The 21,129-nt window shown below is 43.1% G+C and overlaps 3 pseudogenes; 2 read left to right on the forward strand and 1 right to left on the reverse strand.

The window, feature by feature from the left end:
- Positions 1-9,550: 9,550 nt before the first annotated feature.
- Positions 9,551-9,669, reverse strand: LOC135051410 (5S ribosomal RNA; annotated as a pseudogene).
- Positions 9,670-12,084: 2,415 nt separating this feature from the next.
- LOC135053187 (5S ribosomal RNA) lies at positions 12,085-12,203 on the forward strand (annotated as a pseudogene).
- A 6,156-nt stretch (positions 12,204-18,359) lies between these two features.
- Positions 18,360-18,477, forward strand: LOC135051879 (5S ribosomal RNA; annotated as a pseudogene).
- The last annotated feature ends 2,652 nt before the right edge of the window (positions 18,478-21,129 follow it).

A 21,129-nucleotide genomic window follows, 5' to 3' on the forward strand; every position in this document is an offset into this window, starting at 1 on the left:
AAGAAAAAAAGAGGCGCAATGAGGTAGCTGTGTGAGTAAGCTAAGCGACCCTAGTGGCCGACACAAACACCTGGCCCATCTAGGAGTGGCACTGCAGTGTCACGCAGGATGGCCCTTCAAAAAAACACTCCCCAAACAGCACATGACGCAAAGAAAAAAAGAGGCGCAATGAGGTAGCTGTGTGAGTAAGCTAAGCGACCCTAGTGGCCGACACAAACACCTGGCCCATCTAGGAGTGGCACTGCAGTGTCACGCAGGATGGCCCTTCCAAAAAACACTCCCCAAACAGCACATGACGCAAAGAAAAAAAGAGGCACAATGAGGTAGCTGTGTGAGTAAGATAAGCGACCCTAGTGGCCGACACAAACACCTGGCCCATCTAGGAGTGTCACTGCAGTGTCACGCAGGATGGCCCTTCCAAAAAACACTCCCCAAACAGCACATGACGCAAAGAAAAAAAGAGGCGCAATGAGGTAGCTGTGTGAGTAAGATAGGCGACCCTAGTGGCCGACACAAACACCTGGCCCATCTAGGAGTGGCACTGCAGTGTCACGCAGGATGGCCCTTCCAAAAAACACTCCCCAAACAGCACATGACGCAAAGAAAAATGAAAGAAAAAAGCGGTGCAAGATGGAAGTGTCCTTGGGCCCTCCCACCCACCCTTATGTTGTATAAACAGGACATGCACACTTTAACCAACCCATCATTTCAGTGACAGGGTCTGCCACACGACTGTGACTGAAATGACGGGTTGGTTTGGACCCCCACCAAAAAAGAAGCAATTAATCTCTCCTTGCACAAACTGGCTCTACAGAGGCAAGATGTCCACCTCATCATCATCCTCCGATATATCACCGTGTACATCCCCCTCCTCACAGATTATCAATTCGTCCCCACTGGAATCCACCATCTCAGCTCCCTGTGTACTTTGTGGAGGCAGTTGCTGCTGGTCAATGTCTCCACGGAGGAATTGATTATAATTCATTTTAATGAACATCATCTTCTCCACATTTTCTGGAAGTAACCTCGTACGCCGATTGCTGACAAGGTGAGCGGTGGCACTAAACACTCTTTTGGAGTACACACTTGTGGGAGGGCAACTTAGGTAGAATAAAGCCAGTTTGTGCAAGGGCCTCCAAATTGCCTTTTTTTCCTGCCAGTATAAGTACGGACTGTCTGACGTGCCTACTTGGATGCGGTCACTCATATAATCCTCCACCATTCTTTCAATGGGGAGAGAATCATATGCAGTGACAGTAGACGACATGTCCGTAATCGTTGTCAGGTCCTTCAGTCCGGACCAGATGTCAGCATCAGCAGTCGCTCCAGACTGCCCTGCATCACCGCCAGCGGGTGGGCTCGGAATTCTGAGCCTTTTCCTCGCACCCCCAGTTGCGGGAGAATGTGAAGGAGGAGATGTTGACAGGTCGCGTTCCGCTTGACTTGACAATTTTCTCACCAGCAGGTCTTTGAACCCCAGCAGACTTGTGTCTGCCGGAAAGAGAGATCCAAGGTAGATTTTAAATCTAGGATCGAGCACGGTGGCCAAAATGTAGTGATCTGATTTCAACAGATTGACCACCCGTGAATCCTTGTTAAGCGAATTAAGGACTCCATCCACAAGTCCCACATGCCTAGCGGAATCGCTCCGTGTTAGCTCCTCCTTCAATGTCTCCAGCTTCTTCTGCAAAAGCCTGATGAGGGGAATGACCTGACTCAGGCTGGCAGTGTCTGAACTGACTTCACGTGTGGCAAGTTCAAAGGGCAGCAGAACCTTGCACAACGTTGAAATCATTCTCCACTGCGCTTGAGACAGGTGCATTCCACCTCCTATATCGTGCTGAATTGTATAGGCTTGAATGGCCTTTTGCTGCTCCTCCAACCTCTGAAGCATATATAGGGTTGAATTCCACCTCGTTACCACTTCTTGCTTCAGATGATGGCAGGGCAGGTTCAGGCGTTTTTGGTGTTGCTCCAGTCTTCTGTACGTGGTGCCTGTACGCTGAAAGTGTCCCGCAATTCTTCTGGCCACCGACAGCATCTCTTGCACGCCCCTGTCGTTTTTTAAAAAATTCTGCACCACCAAATTCAAGGTATGTGCAAAACATGGGACGTGCTGGAATTTGCCCATATTTAATGCACACACAATATTGCTGGCGTTGTCCGATGCCACAAATCCACAGGAGAGTCCAATTGGGGTAAGCCATTCCACGATGATCTTCCTCAGTTGCCGTAAGAGGTTTTCAGCTGTGTGCGTATTCTGGAAACCGGTGATACAAAGCGTAGCCTGCCTAGGAAAGAGTTGGCGTTTGCGAGATGCTGCTACTGGTGCCGCCGCTGCTGTTCTTGCGGCGGGAGTCCATACATCTACCCAGTGGGCTGTCACAGTCATATAGTCCTGACCCTGCCCTGCTCCACTTGTCCACATGTCCGTGGTTAAGTGGACATTGGGTACAACTGCATTTTTTAGGACACTGGTGAGTCTTTTTCTGACGTCCGTGTACATTCTCGGTATCGCCTGCCTAGAGAAGTGGAACCTAGATGGTATTTGGTAACGGGGGCACACTACCTCAAGAAATTGTCTAGTTCCCTGTGAACTAACGGCGGATACCGGACGCACGTCTAACACCAACATAGTTGTCAAGGCCTCAGTTATCCGCTTTGCAACAGGATGACTGCTGTGATATTTCATCTTCCTCGCAAAGGACTGTTGGACAGTCAATTGCTTGGTGGAAGTAGTAAAAGTGGGCTTACGACTTCCCCTCTGGGATGACCATCGACTCCCAGCAGCAACAACAGCAGCGCCAGCAGCAGTAGGCGTTACACGCAAGGATGCATCGGAGGAATCCCAGGCAGGAGAGGACTCATCAGAATTGCCAGTGACATGGCCTGCAGGACTATTGGCATTCCTGGGGAAGGAGGAAATTGACACTGAGGGAGTTGGTGGGGTGGTTTGCGTGAGCTTGGTTACAAGAGGAAGGGATTTACTGGTCAGTGGACTGCTTCCGCTGTCGCCCAAAGTTTTAGAACTTGTCACTGACTTATTATGAATGCGCTGCAGGTGACGTATAAGGGAGGATGTTCCGAGGTGGTTAACGTCCTTACCCCTACTTATTACAGCTTGACAAAGGCAACACACGGCTTGACAAATGTTGTCCGCATTTCTGTTGAAATACTTCCACACCGAAGAGCTGATTTTTTTGGTATTTTCACCAGGCATGTCAACGGCCATATTCCTCCCACGGACAACAGGTGTCTCCCCGGGTGCCTGACTTAAACAAACCACCTCACCATCAGAATCCTCCTTGTCAATTTCCTCCCCAGCGCCAGCAACACCCATATCCTCCTCATCCTGGTGTACTTCAACACTGACATCTTCAATCTGACTATCAGGAACTGGACTGCGGGTGCTCCTTCCAGCACTTGCAGGGGGCGTGCAAATGGTGGAAGGCGCATGCTCTTCACGTCCAGTGTTGGGAAGGTCAGGCATCGCAACCGACACAATTGGACTCTCCTTGTGGATTTGTGATTTCGAAGAACGCACAGTTCTTTGCGGTGCTTTTGCCAGCTTGAGTCTTTTCATTTTTCTAGCGAGAGGCTGAGTGCTTCCATCCTCATGTGAAGCTGAACCACTAGCCATGAACATAGGCCAGGGCCTCAGCCGTTCCTTGCCACTCCGTGTGGTAAATGGCATATCGGCAAGTTTACGCTTCTCCGACGACAATTTTATTTTAGATTTTTGAGTCCTTTTTTTACTGATATTTGGTGTTTTGGATTTTACATGCTCTGTACTATGAAATTGGGCATCGGCCTTGGCAGACGACGTTGCTGGCATTTAATCGTCTCGGCCATGACTAGTGGCAGCAGCTTCAGCACGAGGTGGAAGTGGATCTTGATCTTTCCCTAATTTTGGAACCTCAACATTTTTGTTCTCCATATTTTAATAGGCACAACTAAAAGGCACCTCAGGTAAACAATGGAGATGGATGGATACTAGTATACTTATGGATGGACGAGCGACTGCCGACACAGAGGTAGCTACAGCCGTGGACTACCGTACTGTGTCTGCTGCTAATATAGACTGGATGATAATGAGATAAAATTAAAATATATATATATATATATCACACTAGTACTGCAGCCGGACAGGTATATATTATGTAATGACGGACCTGCTGGACACTGTCTGTCAGCACTGCAGACTCCTAAAGTAAGCTACTAGTATCAAGAAGATAGAAAAAAAAATAAACCACGGGTAGGTGGTATACAATTATGGATGGACGAGCGACTGCCGAGTCCCGACACAGAGGTAGCTACAGCCGTGGACTACCGTACTGTGTCTGCTGCTAATATAGACTGGATGATAATGAGATAAAATTAAAATATATATATATATATATATATATATATATCTATCACACTAGTACTGCAGCCGGACAGGTATATATTATGTAATGACGGACCTGCTGGACACTGTCTGTCAGCACTGCAGACTCCTAAAGTAAGCTACTAGTATCAAGAAGATAGAAAAAAATAAATAAACCACGGGTAGGTGGTATACAATTATGGATGGACGAGCGACTGCCGACACAGAGGTAGCTACAGCCGTGGACTACTGTACTGTGTCTGCTGCTAATATAGACTGGATGATAATGAGATAAAATTAAAATATATATATATATATCACACTAGTACTGCAGCCGGACAGGTATATATTATGTAATGACGGACCTGCTGGACACTGTCTGTCAGCACTGCAGACTCCTAAAGTAAGCTACTAGTATCAAGAAGATAGAAAAAAAAAATAAACCACGGGTAGGTGGTATACAATTATGGATGGACGAGCGACTGCCGACACAGAGGTAGCTACAGCCGTGGACTACCGTACTGTGTCTGCTGCTAATATAGACTGGATGATAATGAGATAAAATTAAAATATATATATATATATCACACTAGTACTGCAGCCGGACAGGTATATATTATGTAATGACGGACCTGCTGGACACTGTCTGTCAGCACTGCAGACTCCTAAAGTAAGCTACTAGTATCAAGAAGATAGAAAAAAAAATAAACCACGGGTAGGTGGTATACAATTATGGATGGACGAGCGACTGCCGAGTCCCGACACAGAGGTAGCTACAGCCGTGGACTACCGTACTGTGTCTGCTGCTAATATAGACTGGATGATAATGAGATAAAATTAAAATATATATATATATATATATATATATATCACTAGTACTGCAGCCGGACAGGTATATATTATGTAATGACGGACCTGCTGGACACTGTCTGTCAGCACTGCAGACTCCTAAAGTAAGCTACTAGTATCAAGAAGATAGAAAAAAAAAATAAACCACGGGTAGGTGGTATACAATTATGGATGGACGAGCGACTGCCGACACAGAGGTAGCTACAGCCGTGGACTACCGTACTGTGTCTGCTGCTAATATAGACTGGATGATAATGAGATAAAATTAAAATATATATATATATATATATCACACTAGTACTGCAGCCGGACAGGTATATATTATGTAATGACGGACCTGCTGGACACTGTCTGTCAGCACTGCAGACTCCTAAAGTAAGCTACTAGTATCAAGAAGATAGAAAAAAAAATAAACCACGGGTAGGTGGTATACAATTATGGATGGACGAGCGACTGCCGAGTCCCGACACAGAGGTAGCTACAGCCGTGGACTACCGTACTGTGTCTGCTGCTAATATAGACTGGATGATAATGAGATAAAATTAAAATATATATATATATATATATATATATATCACACTAGTACTGCAGCCGGACAGGTATATATTATGTAATGACGGACCTGCTGGACACTGTCTGTCAGCACTGCAGACTCCTAAAGTAAGCTACTAGTATCAAGAAGATAGAAAAAAAAATAAACCACGGGTAGGTGGTATACAATTATGGATGGACGAGCGACTGCCGACACAGAGGTAGCTACAGCCGTGGACTACCATACTGTGTCTGCTGCTAATATAGACTGGATGATAATGAGATAAAATTAAAATATATATATATATATATATATATATATATCACACTAGTACTGCAGCCGGACAGGTATATATTATGTAATGACGGACCTGCTGGACACTGTCTGTCAGCACTGCAGACTCCTAAAGTAAGCTACTAGTATCAAGAAGATAGAAAAAAAAATAAACCACGGGTAGGTGGTATACAATTATGGATGGACGAGCGACTGCCGACACAGAGGTAGCTACAGCCGTGGACTACCGTACTGTGTCTGCTGCTAATATAGACTGGATGATAATGAGATAAAATTAAAATATATATATATATATATATATATATATATCACACTAGTACTGCAACCGGACAGGTATATATTATGTAATGACGGACCTGCTGGACACTGTCTGTCAGCACTGCAGACTCCTAAAGTAAGCTACTAGTATCAAGAAGATAGAAAAAAAAAATAAACCACGGGTAGGTGGTATACAATTATGGATGGACGAGCGACAGCCGACACAGAGGTAGCTACAGCCGTGGACTACCGTACTGTGTCTGCTGCTAATATAGACTGGATGATAATGAGATAAAATTAAAACATATATATATATCACACTAGTACTGCAGCCGGACAGGTATATATTATGTAATGACGGACCTGCTGGACACTGTCTGTCAGCACTGCAGACTCCTAAAGTTAGCTACTAGTATCAAGAAGATAGAAAAAATAAATAAACCACGGGTAGGTGGTATACAATTATGGATGGACGAGCGACTGCCGACACAGAGGTAGCTACAGCCGTGGACTAACGTACTGTGTCTGCTGCTAATATAGACTGGATGATAATGAGATAAAATTAAAAAATATATATATATATATATATCACACTAGTACTGCAGCCGGACAGGTATATATTATGTAATGACGGACCTGCTGGACACTGTCTGTCAGCACTGCAGACTCCTAAAGTAAGCTACTAGTATCAAGAAGATAGAAAAAAATAAATAAACCACGGGTAGGTGGTATACAATTATGGATGGACGAGCGACTGCCGACACAGAGGTAGCTACAGCCGTGGACTACCGTACTGTGTCTGCTGCTAATATAGACTGGATGATAATGAGATAAAATGAAAATATATATATATATATCACACTAGTTCTGCAGCCGGACAGGTATATATTATGTAATGACGGACCTGCTGGACACTGTCTGCAGAATGCGTTTATAAAAACACCACACAACGAGTGTTTAACTTTTTCAGGCAGACAATCACAATATACTGGTGGTCAGCAGACAATCACAATACTGGTGGTCAGTGGTCACTGGTCAGTCACACTGGCAGTGGCACTCTGGCAGCAAAAGTGTGCACTGTACTTAAAATATGTACTCCTGCTATAACTGCTCCCCAGTCTCCCCCACAATTAAGCTGTGTGAGCACTGCAGTGAGCACTCAGCAGTCAGATAATGATATACAGTATATGATGCAGCACACTGGGCTGAGCACAGATATGGTATGTGTGACTGTGTCACACTGTGTATCGTTTTTTTTCAGGCAGAGAACGGATTCATTAAACTGGTGGCACTGGTCACTGCCACTGGTCACACTATCAGCAGCAAGTAGTACTCCTCCTATATTATGCTCCCCAAAATTTGTGTCTCTCTCTCTCTAGTACTATTAGTCACTCTAAACGGAGAGGACGCCAGCCACGTCCTCTCCCTATCAATCTCAATGCACGTGTGAAAAATGGCGGCGACGCGCGGCTCCTTATATAGAATCCGAGTCTCGCGATAGAATCCGAGCCTCGCGAGAATCCGACAGCGGGATGATGACGTTCGGGCGCGCTCGGGTTAACCGAGCAAGGCGGGAGGATCCGAGCCTGCTCGGCCCCGTGTAAAAAAAGCTGAAGTTCGGCGGGTTCGGATTCAGAGAAACCGAACCCGCTCATCTCTAGAAGCTACAGACATACAGTACACATTCTTATATTAGCAGCTAACCTTAAGGCCAGGTAGCATAGCTAGAAGTTTGTCCATTTCTAAATAGTGTACCTACACCCAGGGACTGACTGGTGCTACAGATTGGCTCTGGAGTTCTCTACACCGTGCTCCTTAGGTGTGCATATTGGAAAGGGAGCATGGCCATGCATCATGGGGTGTGGTCACGCATTACGCCCCCATTTGTCAGATGGCCAGTTTGGAAACACCCAGATCTTGGAAATAACACCTTTCTGTGGAGTTTATCCAACCTACGGATAGAATGACTTGTTGGTAGCATCTTAAGAGAGGAGGGGACCTGCGTTCAGTCTCCGTCGCTGGCCCCCTCCTCTCCAGCAGCTAGTAGACTATGTCTTAAAGCCAGAGCCTACTGCGCATGAGCAGTTCTCAAGTGATTTGTGCCCGCACTCTAGAGCTGCCGCCGGAGACTCCGGAGGGGTCAGTATACTCTATGGGTGCAGTGTGTGCGGTGTGGGCGCCTGCGCACCGCACACACTACAGCCATTATAGTAACGCCTATACTCTTATACTTTTAGCCAGGGCCATAACTAGGACTGTGCCAGAGGGCCAGCTGTGCAGGACTCAAATCTTAATGGGGCACAGAGATTTAATATTTACTTTTGTTTGGTTACAGTTGAGGGATTGGTGACATTGAATTTCCTTCTTGGCAAAGTGGCTAATATTTCTACTTATGGCTCTGCTTGTAACAATGTATTATATCCCATTCTGTCAGCACCACTAACATACAGTATATGAAGCGCCACAGTGTTTTTTCTATTTAACAACATTTAACTCAACTCAAACAAAATTGTACCACAGTTTAGTGAAACTGGCATATCAACCTCACTGTTCTAAAATTGAGTCAAAATTTAACAAAAGAGGCATTTCATCTGTATTGTTTTCTTATATTTCTCAAGACATTTCCCACTCCAAGCACATTCCAGGCCAGCACTGCGAAAAATTAACATGCACCCCAGTGAGAAGAGCCTGTAGATTTTTTGGCATTTTACTGTGTAGAGTACTTTTATTTTAGTAGAAAAAAGGAGAAAAAGAAGGCTCTAGTGTGGGCGCACTCTTGGAAGGAAAGGAAAATTCCTATAACATGTAGAGAGAGATACTTAAAACATAACTTTTAATGTTGACATTTGTAATAAGAATACCCATATAAATGATCCATATCAAAGAAAGAAATGTGATAATTAGAATTATTAAAAATGTTCTGGTCTGTTTAATCACACTTGGTGATTGGAATGGTTGTAGACATTGGATCGTCTTACCCCCAATTCCCCTGACCAGCACAGAATATCTGTGTTGATGGAACCAAGGAGTGATCATAAGAGTTATTTGATAAGTAAGTCCCACTAGGGCTACTTAATTCAAAGATGGTTGGTCTCCTGCATTCAACTGAGCTTGACTTTCTGACGTAAGCCACAAAAAATAGTAGTAAGCCTCAAAAGAAGAAAAAAAGAAAGAAAGAGGAAAGGGGAAAAGAGAGTTAGTGGTGATACTGCTGTTGGCGTCGCAAACACATATGAAGGGAAATGGTCCCTGCTTTACAACACCGGGTATTCGCAGGAAGTCTCCTCTCCTGGTACTGACCCGGCCCAACGCTGTTTGGCTTCCAAGATCAGACGAGATCGGGCATTGGCAGCGTGGTATGATAGTAGAGAATTTTTATGATAGTACACCAATGAGAGTGCACCTATGTAGGAAACGGAAGAAAGAGGAAGAAAAGGAGAGAGAGAAAAAGAAAGAGAAAAAAGAAATGAAAATAGTATATGGGAGAAAAAAGGAATGAATCAGTATAGCGCAATAGATGGATCTGCTTTCTGCGTTAGACACAGCTCAACAAATCCCACATCTGTGGTATTGTGCTCCGTGAATCGCAGATGAGAGTCCATGAAACAATAGTGAGGTATGAGCAAGAGGTATGAGAGATATGATGGGTTAAATTGTCAAAAAAATATATATATCGTCACGAAAGACTAGTGGGAAATTGAAGTGAAATGAAATTACTAATATTTTAAACATTGATTTGGAAAATCACATCGGTATTCATCGTGCATACTATGCTAAAAATAGAAATTCAAAAGAACATGCTGAAGCTCACGATGAGTAAGATAATTATCGGACAATATACTGGCCTCTGCTGGAAAAAAACTTAGCATACCAGTATGAATACTTTGACAGATATTGGTTTTGGGAAAATCAGGGAAGAAGAAAAGAGATGAGAAAAAGATTTAGGCTATATATGTTAAGTTATTAGACAGTAGTGCTGTAGCAAAGAGCTGTGTGTGTGCTACACAGGTCCAATGACATAGGATAACATACAACAAATTACTAAATGCGCATCAAAGATTGCGGTCTGTGCAGAATATACACAGAACAGCAGTGGACTTCCAGTCACCAGCACTCTGATAAGAATATATATGTGTGCTACACAGATCTAAACATTTACTGTATAATCAACCATATTCATAAATGCACATAATGTGTTGTTGTCTGTGCACGCTGTATACAGAGCAGCAGTGGGTCCAATCAGATATGATAGAAATTAATGCGCATCAAGGGTTGCCGTCTGTGCCAAATATACACAGGACAGCAGCAGACTTGCGGTCATCAGCACTATATACCAAACATATCTATGTGTGCTACAGGACTATTCACATGCTGTCTAGTAAAACATATGTAATAAATACACAGAGTGTGTTGCTATATGTGCAGGATGTGCACAGAGCAGCAGTTGGCTTACGGTCACCAAAATTGGAGAAAGAAGGCAGGTTAGGGCATTGTCATGTGCCCAGGCAGGAGCTGAGAAATCACTACGTGTGTGGTCCCCCTCTCGGAAAACGCGTTTTGCCCAGACGGGCTTGTTCACTTCCGGGTTTAGGAGGGTGTGTGCAGCATGAGGTTTTATAGCAGCTAATGAATGTGTGCTGACCATTGGTTGGATGATATCCTGAACGCTGGGCTAAGGATAGCAGCCGCCGCTGTGGAGCGTCTGTCCGTTGCGACGGCGACGGGGCATGACGTGCAATGGGGGGCGGGGATTGTGCAATCACGAGACGCCATTCAATGACTGGCCGTGTGAGCACATGTGATGGGCCTGAGATATCGCGAGATCCCGGGCGCCATCTTTGTGGATGGCAGTTGCCTATTATGAGAGCAGGTAAACCCTTGGCGCCATCTTAGATAATGGCAAAACAGCAGCGCAGGGAAGGGAAAGCTGATTAGAACATAAATGAGAGACAGAATTAGGGGAGCATTATGATGAGTAGGAACCCTGGGTAGAGAGAAGGGTGACTGAGAATTAAAATGGCATGAAATAAAAATAAAAATGCATTAAGGATTAAAGCAAATTGGCAGATCAGTAATGCAAAAATTATATATTAATACATAGGGAAATGATATGGGAATAAGTGGGGTAAATAAATCATGCTAATAAACCTAAAGGGTAAATGGAGGATTAAAATATTGTTAGTGAAAAATGGTAAGAGGTGAGGGGAGGGGGGAAGAAAAGACTGGTACGCACTGAAAAGTGAAGGGGACAAGTGTGTGCCAGTGAGAGGGGGGTGAAAAAAGGGTATGCTAAGTTTTTTTCCAGCAGAGGCCAGTATATTGTCCGATAATTATCTTACTCATCGTGAGCTTCAGCATGTTCTTTTGAATTTCTATTTTTAGCCTAGTATGCACGATGAATACCGATGTGATTTTCCAAATCAATGTTTAAAATATTAGTAATTTCATTTCACTTCAATTTCCCACTAGTCTTTCGTGACGATATATATATTTTTTTGACAATTTAACCCATCATATCTCTCATACCTCTTGCTCATACCTCACTATTGTTTCATGGACTCTCATCTGCGATTCACGGAGCGCAATACCACAGATGTGGGATTTGTTGAGCTGTGTCTAACGCAGAAAGCAGATCCATCTATTGCGCTATACTGATTCATTCCTTTTTTCTCCCATATACTATTTTCATTTCTTTTTTCTCTTTCTTTTTCTCTCTCTCCTTTTCTTCCTCTTTCTTCCGTTTCCTACATAGGTGCACTCTCATTGGTGTGCTATCATAAAAATTCTCTACTATCATACCACGCTGCCAATGCCCGATCTCGTCTGATCTTGGAAGCCAAACAGCGTTGGGCCGGGTCAGTACCAGGAGAGGAGACTTCCTGCGAATACCCGGTGTTGTAGAGCAGGGACCATTTCCCTTCATATGTGTTTGCGACGCCAACAGAAGTATCACCACTAACTCTCTTTTCCCCTTTCCTCTTTCTTTCTTTTTTTCTTCTTTTGAGGCTTACTACTATTTTTTGTGGCTTACGTCAGAAAGTCAAGCTCAGTTGAATGCAGGAGACCAACCATCTTTGAATTAAGTAGCCCAAGTGGGACTTACTTATCAAACAACTCTTATGATCACTCCTTGGTTCCATCAACACAGATATTCTGTGCTAGTCAGGGGAATTGGGGGTAAGACGATCCAATGTCTACAACCATTCCAATCACCAAGTGTGATTAAACAGACCAGAACATTTTTAATAATTCTAATTATCACATTTCTTTCTTTGATATGGATCATTTATATGGGTATTCTTATTACAAATGTCAACATTAAAAGTTATGTTTTAAGTATCTCTCTCTACAAGTTATAGGAATTTTCCTTTCCTTCCAAGAGTGCGCCCACACAAGAGCCTTCTTTTTCTCCTTTTTTCTAGTATATGTACTCTCTGGCTCTGGGCGCACCACCAAGCAGGACAACGTTATTTATCGAAGTAAAAAACACAGTTTTTTCTTCTTTTTTCCTATTTTGGAGTGTTTAATTGTCCAAATTTTGGTTCTACAGTATTAATACAGTACTAATTTTACCAGTGCCCGATCGCCCTTTGTCTAGTCTAAGCATTAGTCTATGCTGTTTAAAACAACAGTCTCTGATCGTTTGGCACGGTTAAAAATCATCGCCTAATTTTGTATATAAATATATTAATATTATTCTTTTTTCCACCCTATGATCCTTTTTTAGCAGCTAAGCACAATTACTATTCTGCCTAATCATTGGGATTGAGGAGCAATATAAGTATATTAGCTATATTTTGCTTAAAACTCTATACTCAATCCTATTTTGGCCACATTCTCTCTGAAAACTGAACTACTAAGACGCCAGAATTTGGAAAATTTTGGGGACCCATTCTCTGAGACCTATGTACAATCTACCTCAAATTCAGACTGGCGGACCACCTTCTCCAGGCTACAGAAAAGCCTGCAGAAGAGGACACGCCTATCATGGGATGTCACAACTTTAGAAAATTATATCAAACATAAGATTGTACCTCGGGGCCTAAGGCCTAAAATATTCCCATCTTTTCCTCTCGCAACTGATAATTTGAAAACCGAATGGGAGGCAGTGTTGCTCAAATGCTCTCATGAACTACTGCATCTTTTGGTCAAACACGACACTCTACTGATAGACCAGGTTGAGAAAGAGATTGACGAACTTGGCAAAACGCTGGAAACGTGGGAAAAAGATCTATCCTTTCAAACGGCCTTCGAGAAACACAAGAAAGAAATAGTCCTATATGAACAAGCGATAGTTGATCGAAAACGCAGCAAATTCATTAGGGACAGACAAGATTTCTCACGTGGTGACGTTTTCAGGTGGAATCCCACACCCCTAAATAAGAACAGAAAACGAAGGGAAGATCCCACCCTCTCCGAATTTGAATCTTCGAACAGTGGAGACTCGGCCAGCGAAACCTTTGAAGATAATTCCTACAATCGTGAAGAGGCAGAAGACTTTGCCCCACGTTTTTTAGGACAGGGACAGAGGCCAAGAGGTCGCACCAGAACCCGGGGAAAACAAGGAGAGGGGGAAAGAAGAGGCGACGGACGAAATCAAGATTGGGACATACCGAGGACTGCCCGATACCCAGTCCGACAAAGGAAGACAATACGGTAAACCCGACCAATCCGGCTAAACTTCAGGTCATTAATCTATCCACAAGATCTCTATCCCCTGACCATATGGAAGTACTTGCTAAGGGACTTTCATTTTTCCCCGGTCAGATCCTTTAATAGATTTGCCTGGGAAAAGGACTTGAGACTATTCGGAGGGAAGCTCCTCCTGAAAAAATTATTTGCTAGACAAGAACCAAGACTTTCTGAGAACTCTGCAGATCAGGATTGGTCTGCGGAAGACCTCAATGCTATCCAGGAACTAGAACATCTTCGCAGAGAATCTAATATGGATGAAGCATCCACTCAGAGACCTAAGTGCAGACCCAAATCCTCTTTTTTCCCTCCCGATAACAACTGCCCAGAGATCAAGGTCTTCTTGAGTAGAGTGTCGAAAGAATTTGATGACATCTATGCACAAACCAAAAACGGACTTCATCAATTTCCAAATAATCTTAAATTCAAGGAGAGAAAAGCACTCCAGGAATTAGGAACATGGCGTGACATCGTTATAAAACCTTCGGATAAAGGTGGCAACATTGTCCTTTGGCCCCAAGAAATGTACATCACTGAAGCTCATAGACAGCTACATAATCCAGCATGCTACAAAAAACTTCTCAGCAATCCCACCGCCAGATTCTTGAACGCCTACAATAACCTAATACAAGAAACTGCAGCCCAATGTACAATCACAAAGCAGGAATCACAATATCTCACAGTCCAGAACCCAAAGACACCTACATTCTATCTTTTGCCTAAGATACATAAAAATGCCCTCAACCCACCAGGGAGACCTATTATGTCTGGCAACGGCAGACTTTTGGAACAACCAAGTAGGTTTTTGGACCTGCATCTTCGGGATTTTGTTCTTTCTTTGCCTTCCTATCTACAAGATACATCTGATCTATTACGAAAGATCCATGACATACATTTTGAAACTAATTTTCTTCTGGTGACTCTAGATGTAGAGGCACTCTACACTAGTATTAACCATCATCAAGGCCTTATAGCTGTCAAATATTACTTGGATCAAGGAGGCGAGAAAGATTTTTCAAATTTCCTTTTGAGATTACTTGACTTTGTCCTCTCTAAGAATTATTTTGTCTTTCAGGACAAATTTTTCTTACAAGTGAGAGGTACAGCAATGGGCACAGCCTGTGCACCTACGTACGCAAATCTGTTTTTGGGATGGTGGGAGCACTTTTATGTCTTTAAAACCATCAATGAGAAATACACCATTCATGTGATATTATGGCTAAGATATATCGACGATATATTTATCATCTGGGACGGAGAGAGGGACCTTCTGATGGATTTCATAACCATCCTTAATACCAATGATCTTAACATCACTCTGACCTACACCATCAGTGCTGAAAAAGTCCCATTCCTGGACCTGAACATCTATAAATCCACCACAGGTTTTCTTGAAACTGAGCTATATCGGAAGGAGACTGCAACCAACAGTCTCCTTTTCCAGACCAGCTCTCATTTTCCCCCTACGGTGGAAAACATCCCCAAAGGAGAGTATCTTAGGCTGCGGCGCAATTGCTCAGAGGAACACACTTTCAAAAACAAGAGCATAGAACTCACTAATCGCCTCCTGACTAGGGGCTATAGTAGACGCTCACTTAAACGCGCATACTCAGCTACAGCAATGGTAAAGAGAGAGAGTCTGATTTTCAAGAAGAAGAAAGAGGTCCCCGAACAGGATGATGTTATTAGATTTATAGGAACTTTCTGCCCCGAGTGGAGAATTCTCAAGAATGCGGTAACAAAACATCTCTACATCTCTACAGTTGGATCCAGATTTATCCCCTTTTCTGAATTCACCTCTACAGATGAGCTGGCGTAGATCCAAAAACATTAAAGATCAGCTAGTTCAGAGCCACTTTGTAACAACTACACTCAAGAAACCCTCGGTCACGGGCTCTTTTCCCTGTGGCAAATGTAAATCATGCCCTCAGATATTGAAAAGCAGTACGGTTATGGACAGATATGGCCAAACAGTGAAATTACAACACTTCTTTAATTGTGATACACAAGCAATCATTTACTGTATAACCTGCGGATGTAATCTGAAATATGTTGGTATGACTACACGAAAACTCAAAGAAAGAGTCCTGGAACATTTGGGCAATATACGCAACGCAGCGAAAGACCTTGCCCGAATGAAACAACTTACTTCTGTTGCCAGGCATTTTCACCATCACCACAAGGGATCCATCAATGAACTTAAAGTCTTCGGTCTAGATCGTGTCCATTTGGGCATACGAGGTGGGGACATTACTAAGGAACTGTACAAGAAGGAAAGTGAATGGATCTTTCGGCTCAACAGTCTCAGGCCTTTTAGCCTGAATGAAAACATCAATTATGCAGTGTTCCTGTGAATATTCCTCCTAGTATTAGAACCAATTCCAACTCTCATCATTTTTCCACAATTGGCCTTCCTTCTCCTGCCACTCTTTCCTTCTTCTTTCACTCTCACCTTCCCTTTCTTTTCCCCACCCCATTTCTTCACCCGCCTATCCCCTTACCCACACCCCACCCACAGGCGGTCAATGGGTGGTCATTCTCACCAGTATGCACCCCCCTTTCCTCAACAATCAACCTCCATCTCTCCTTTCACATTTTATATCTACACTGTTTTTAAGTCATCCCTATTTTCACCCCCCTCTCACTGGCACACACTTGTCCCCTTCACTTTTCAGTGCGTACCAGTCTTTTCTTCCCCCCTCCCCTCACCTCTTACCATTTTTCACTAACAATATTTTAATCCTCCAATTACCCTTTAGGTTTATTAGCATGATTTATTTACCCCACTTATTCCCATATCATTTCCCTATGTATTAATATATAATTTTTGCATTACTGCCATTATCTAAGATGGCGCCAAGGGTTTACCTGCTCTCATAATAGGCAACTGCCATCCACAAAGATGGCGCCCGGGATCTCGCGATATCTCAGGGCCATCACATGTGCACACACGGCCAGTCATTGAATGGCGTCTCGTGATTGCACAATCCCCGCCCCCCATTGCACGTCATGCCCCGTCGCCGTCGCAATGGACAGACGCTCCACAGCGGCAGCTGCTATCCTTAGCCCAGCGTTCAGGATATCATCTAACCAATGGTCAGCACACATTCATTAGCTGCTATAAAACCTCATGCTGCACACACCCTCCTAAACCCAGAAGTGAACAAGCCCGTCAGGGCCAAATGCGTTTTCCGAGAGGGGGACCACACACGGAGTGATTTCTCAGCTCCTGCCTGGGCACATGACAATGCCCTAACCTGCCTTATTTCTCCAATTTTGGTGACCGTAAGCCAACTGCTGCTCTGTGCACATCCTGCACAGACAGCAACACACTCTGTGTATTTATTACATATGTTTTACTAGACAGCATGTGAATAGTCCTGTAGCACACATAGATATTTTTGGTATATAGTGCTGATGACCGCAAGTCTGCTGCTGTCCTGTGTATATTTGGCACAGACGGCAACCCTTGATGCGCATTAATTTCTATCATATCTGATTGGACCCACTGCTGCTCTGTATACAGCGTGCACAGACAACAACACATTATGTGCATTTATGAATATGCTTGATTATACAGTAAATGTTTAGATCTGTGTAGCACACATATATATTCTTATCAGAGTGCTGGTGACTAGAAGTCCACTGCTGTTCTGTGTATATTCTGCACAGACCGCAATCTTTGATGCGCATTTAGTAATTTGTTGTATGTTATCCTATGTCATTGGACCTGTGTAGCACACACACAGCTCTTTGCTACAGCACTACTGTCTAATAACTTAACATATATAGCCTAAATCTTTTTCTCATCTCTTTTCTTCTTCCCTGATTTTCCCAAAACCAATATCTGTCAAAGTATTCATACTGGTATGCTAAGTTTTTTTCCAGCAGAGGCCAGTATATTGTCCGATAATTATCTTACTCATCGTGAGCTTCAGCATGTTCTTTTGAATTTCTATTTTTAGCCTAGTATGCACGATGAATACCGATGTGATTTTCCAAATCAATGTTTAAAATATTAGTAATTTCATTTCACTTCAATTTCCCACTAGTCTTTCGTGACGATATATATATTTTTTTGACAATTTAACCCATCATATCTCTCATACCTCTTGCTCAAACCTCACTATTGTTTCATGGACTCTCATCTGCGATTCACGGAGCACAATACCACAGATGTGGGATTTGTTGAGCTGTGTCTAACGCAGAAAGCAGATCCATCTATTGCGCTATACTGATTCATTCCTTTTTTCTCCCATATACTATTTTCATTTCTTTTTTCTCTTTCTTTTTCTCTCTCTCCTTTTCTTCCTCTTTCTTCCGTTTCCTACATAGGTGCACTCTCATTGGTGTACTATCATAAAAATTCTCTACTATCATACCACGCTGCCAATGCCGATCTCGTCTGATCTTGGAAGCCAAACAGCGTTGGGCCGGGTCAGTACCAGGAGAGGAGACTTCCTGCGAATACCCGGTGTTGTAGAGCAGGGACCATTTCCCTTCATATGTGTTTGCGACGCCAACAGCAGTATCACCACTAACTCTCTTTTCCCCTTTCCTCTTTCTTTCTTTTTTTCTTCTTTTGAGGCTTACTACTATTTTTTGTGGCTTACGTCAGAAAGTCAAGCTCAGTTGAATGCAGGAGACCAACCATCTTTGAATTAAGTAGCCCTAGTGGGACTTACTTATCAAATAACTCTTATGATCACTCCTTGGTTCCATCAACACAGATATTCTGTGCTGGTCAGGGGAATTGGGGGTAAGACGATCCAATGTCTACAACCATTCCAATCACCAAGTGTGATTAAACAGACCAGAACATTTTTAATAATTCTAATTATCACATTTCTTTCTTTGATATGGATCATTTATATGGGTATTCTTATTACAACTGTCAACATTAAAAGTTATGTTTTAAGTATCTCTCTCTACATGTTATAGGAATTTTCCTTTCCTTCCAAGAGTGCGCCCACACAAGAGCCTTCTTTTTCTCCTTTTTTCTAGTATATGTACTCGCTGGCTCTGGGCGCACCACCAAGTAGGACAACGTTATTTATCGAAGTAAAAAACACAGTTTTTTCTTCTTTTTTTCTATTTTGGAGTTTTTAATTGTCCAAATTTTGGTGCTACAGTATTAATACAGTACTAATTTTACCAGTGCCCGATCGCCCTTTGTCTAGTCTACTTTTATTTTAGTGTCAGAAACTGAAAAATTGGGTACAATGGGGTCATTCCGAGTTGATCGCTAGCTGCCATTGTTCACAGTGCAGTGATCAGGCAAAAAATCGTCACTTCTGCGCATGTGTATGGTGCGCACTGAGCACGCGCGACGTACTTTCACAAAAGCCGATGCAGTTGCACACAAGGTCTAGCGACGCTTTTCAGTCGCACTGCTGGCCGCAGAGTGATTGACAGGAAGTGGGTGTTTCTGGGAGGTAACTGACCGTTTTCGGGGAGTGTGTGTAAAAACGCAGGCATGACAGATAAAAATTCAGGAGTGGCTGGGAAACGGGGGAGTGGCTGGCCGAACGCAGGGCGTGTTTGTGACATCAAAACAGGAACTAAATAGTCTGAAGTCATCGCAAGCTAGGAGTAGGTCTTCAGCTACTCTGAAACTGCATAATTATTTTTAGCAGCAGCGCTGCGATCCTTTCGTTCGCACTTCTGCTAAGCTAAGATACACTCCCAGAGGGTGGCGCCTTAGCGTTTGCACGGCTGCTAAAAGCAGCTAGCGAGCGATCAACTCGGAATGAGGGCCAATATGTATTGTTTTGTTCCATTTCTAGTAACAAATGCAACACATCCTGCTTTAGAATGTAAGCTCTCACGAGCAGGGCCCTCTTCCCTCATGTGCTTATCCTTTGTCTTACTTTAATAATCTTCAACTGTACCAGATCCATCAGTCTTCTGCCACCTGATACTTATTCCAGTGTCATCTGCTGATGTAACTATGTTTATTTACCCTGTACTTGTCCTATACTGTCATCAACTGTAAGTTGCTGTTTTCCTGTTTGATTATTTGTTTATGTATTCTGTAATTGGGCGCTGCGGAACCCTTGTGGCGCCATATAAATAAAGGATAATAATAATAATAATAATAATAATAATAATAATAATAATAATAATAATATGTGTTGAATTTGTCACTCTGTGTATATGTATGTCCCAGTCCTGCTAACATTTAGCAAATATCCCAATAGCTAACTTATGCAAATTTAGAGACATTGCTGTGGAACTTTTCTGCAAAATGTACATTGTTTACAGAATTTAACCAGTGAGGTGCTTGGTAGACGAACTGCTGGGATGTACAAATAACCAGGACATTTGCTGTTAGAACTCATCCTCCCAATTGCTGGCAGACTGCCATTCAGTGAACTGATCTTGGAAAAGTAGGAATGCTTCATATGTACAGTGGCCGAGAACAGGTACATAGATGAGGCGCGGGGCACAGCACAACAGAGAGCCAGATATTTGCATGCAGCCTATCCAGCATGGATTTCTATCTTGGCATCTTGGATGAACAGTAGTGTATGGATGGGCTATTCCATGAAATATAGGACACAATACATGAAAATTAAATTTCACATGACCTCTAACATTTTAGTATATTTATGCTGCTAAAAGATCGTAGTATATTGTGTGATAATTGAAAATGTATATATTTATCGCGTTTCGATTTCCCTCATGTGTACAGTGGTATGGGACTCCAGGTCAACACCAAAAAGGTTGACGCACCTTAGGTCGGCACCAATTGGTTGACACACCTTAGGTCGACACCTGAAATAGGTCGACATGACAAAAGGTTGACATGAACAAGGTCAACATGGAAAATGGTCGACATAAGTTTTTTTTTTTGGTGCCGTTTTCTTCGTAGAGTGACCAGGAACCCCAATTAGTGCACCGTGTTCACTCGCCATGCTTCGGGCAAGGTGCTTCGCTATGCTACTGCTGCACTCGGCACAGGTTACTATTCCCAATTGTAGTCCATGTGGATCGTAAAGTATGAAAAAGTTTTAATTTTTTTTTTTAAATGTGAAAAACGCAAGTTGACCTTTTTCCATGTCGACATTTTGTCCACGTCGACCTATTGCATGTGTCGACCTAAGGTGTGTCGACCTTTTTGGTGTCGACCTGGAGT

This window comes from Pseudophryne corroboree, chromosome 2 (assembly GCF_028390025.1).
Source record: "Pseudophryne corroboree isolate aPseCor3 chromosome 2, aPseCor3.hap2, whole genome shotgun sequence".
Taxonomy (NCBI): domain Eukaryota; kingdom Metazoa; phylum Chordata; class Amphibia; order Anura; family Myobatrachidae; genus Pseudophryne; species Pseudophryne corroboree.